This window comes from Herpailurus yagouaroundi, unplaced genomic scaffold, assembly GCF_014898765.1.
Source record: "Herpailurus yagouaroundi ecotype Mexico unplaced genomic scaffold, PumYag 28, whole genome shotgun sequence".
Taxonomy (NCBI): domain Eukaryota; kingdom Metazoa; phylum Chordata; class Mammalia; order Carnivora; family Felidae; genus Herpailurus; species Herpailurus yagouaroundi.
Genome location: NW_024412376.1, coordinates 166,064,326 through 166,067,291, shown reverse-complemented (window position 1 = coordinate 166,067,291; position 2,966 = coordinate 166,064,326).

Sequence of the window (2,966 nt, the reverse complement as noted above, 5' to 3'; positions counted from 1 at the left end):
GGGGGTGAGGGGGTGTGGGGGGCATAGTGGGGGTCGTTGTGGGACGTGGGGTGGGAGGTGTGGGGCTGGGGGGGTGGGGGGCATAGTGGGAAGTGTGGTGGGAGGTGGGGGTGGGGAGTGGAGGGTGGGGGGCAGGAGCTGAGGGCGACAGCCCTTGGGGTCAGGTAAGGGCTTTGGGGTTTATTCGGAGCGGAAAGGAAACGTCGGAGGCGTGGGCGGGAGCAAAGCAGGACCAGTTGGGTGTGACGAGGCCACGTTGAGTGTGGCAGTGACTTTACAGGAAGGGATGAGAGGACCTGACCAGACTTACAAGCAGCATCGGCAGCTGCTATAATTGACCGCGTCACTGTTTCAGGGGTGGTTTCAGTGCTTGGGGAAATCTTCGTGTTGTGTCCATAGGAAGGCCCCAAAAGGCATCTGAAATTCTTGGAAAACAGGAAAAAGCAACGTAGAAACATTTAGCGCAATTAAAAAAATCTAATTAATTACTTTGTGGGGCGGGCTCAGTGTGCGCCTCGTGAGTGACTCCGATACTAATTAGGGGCTCATGAAAGTTCTTTTTCCTCTTCGGGGGGCCCAGCCCCTGTAAGTAACGCGGTGAGGTTTCCACCAGCTTGGAGGGAAATTGGCTTCTTGAATATACGACTTCAGTGTGAACGTTAATCAGTTCCACATTAATCAAATCCCCCAATTAAATGGTAAATAACCCCGCTGCCAGTAAAACCCTCCACCACAGGCTCTGTGGGACCCCACGGACGCCGTGGTGCTGGGCGGGAGGGCGATCCCGGGCTGGACTTGGCTGTGCGGAGGGAAGGCTGGTCGGGGGGAAGCTGAGTGCGACCAGCTTGTGCAGGAGCCCCGAGGGGCAGGCACAGGGCTCGGGGAGAAGCAGCTGGGCAGCTCTGGGGAGGACGGGGCGACACCCCTCAGGGACTTGTAAGCAGAGAGGAGGGAGACAGAGACGTGGCCTGACAGTGGCCTCGATGGGCGTGGCTGTGAACCCCACTCTGCCCTTCTGGGCCGTGTTCAGGGAATCCCCGGCCTCTGTGCCCAGGCTCCCCGCCAGCCGCTCTGGGATGGGCTCCCTAACCTCCACTCTGCCCCCTGGCTGGGAGCCCCATGGGCAGAGGCCACCCGTCTCCGGCACTGCCGCATTGGTCCCCAGCGCTCGACACCTGCAGGTGCTGAATGAATGCGTGAACGGATGCGGCGGGTGGAGGAAGGCCCGCCCTGCACGGCTGCCGAGCGTGAGCACACGGGGCCGCCAGCCCTGGGACGGCCAGTGCGCGGCACACGAACACTCACACGAGCCCTCCTGTGATCAGACCTGGGGCCACGGACAGACTGGACAGGCCCCTCTGGCCACATTTCCAAGCACATCCCTGCCCGCCTGGCCCAGGGCAGTCGCGCCCCCTGGATGGCTGCCCCTCCCGGTCCAGAGGCGTTCGGTGCCCACCTGTGCCCACCTCTCTTCCTGATGACCTCTTTGGCCAGAAATCACAGTGGGGACAGTCGCTCACTTGAGCCCGGCTGCCCTGTGCAGGAGCGCGTCCGCGGGATGGCTTTAGTTACCTGGGCAGGGCGACCCCCCCCTCCCCCAGGCAGCCTTTGAATGCCTGTCAGGCTGTCACTGCTTGCGGGGACTCATCACATGTGCCATCGGATCAGAACATGGCTTGGGGGACGGACCATCCTGACCTGCCCCCAGTCTTCCTGTGCCACCCCAGGAGAGGTCAGAGGGGACGCTAGGTGACCAGGTGGCTGTGGCATGAAGCGAGATCGCATTGGGCATGGAGCTCTGTGTCTGGGGTCACACACGCAGCCAGCCATCAGCAGACAGTCACTTCACTGTTCCCGTGGGCAAATCAACTCCGTGGGCTCCTTCTTGGGATGCATAGCAAACTCTGTCTAGCGCAGGACACATCGGTCTCATCTAGGGCACAGCCTGACTCACCTTGACAGGTGGCCTCGGAGACTGCATCCCGTGGGGGCAGATTCGCGACTGGTAACGGTGAAGCCTGATGCTGGGTTATCGTCTGAGGTCCTCTGAGCTACTGGGGTCCCTACGGAGGAACGGAATTGACAAGCAGGTACTTGACCCAGAGGACAGCTGGCAGAGAGGGGCACAGAGACCCCATCACCCCATCAGACTTCTCCACCTCGGCACTGGTAATATTCGGGGGTGGATGCTCCTTTGTAGCAGGGGCTGTCCTGTGCGTTGTAGGGTGCTGAACGGTGTCCCCGGCCTCTACCCACCAAATGCCCCAGTCCTGACAACCAGAAATGTTTTCAGCATTGCCCGATGTCTCCGGGGATAGTCACACCCGCAGAGGTACTGCTCTGAGGAAAGCACAAGGAAGGGGGTGCTGGTCCAGAAGTGAGGAGATTCTGGGAGGTATGGGCTCACCCATCCACTTGCTTCCAAGGGAAGAGGGAGACGGCTCATTTCATGGGGGACCCCCAGGCACCGCGGGGGTGGTGGTGGAGGTGGGAAGGCATAATTCAACACCAAGACAGGACAACTTTCGAGAGAGGTTGAAGATGAAGGAGACGCCTACCTCCTTCACAGGTATTCCCCCTGAGACAGGTGCTCCCCCCGAGACAGGTGCTCCCCCTGAGACAGGTGCTCCCCTGAGACAGGTGCTCCCCCTGAGACAGGTGCTCCCCCTGAGACAGCTGCTCCCCCTGAGATAGGTACTCCACCCAAGACAGGTGCTCCCCCTGAGACAGATGCTCCCCCTGAGAAAGATGCTCCACCCAAGACAGGTGCTCCCCTGAGACAGATGCTCCCCCTGAGACAGATGCTCCCCCCGAGACAGGTGTTCCCCCTGAAACAGGTACTTCCCTGAGACAGATGCTCCACCCAAGACAGGTGCTCCCCCTGAGACAGGTACTCCACCCGAGACAGGTGCTCCCCCCGACACAGGTGCTCCCCCCGAGACAGGTGCTCCCCCTGAGACAGGTAC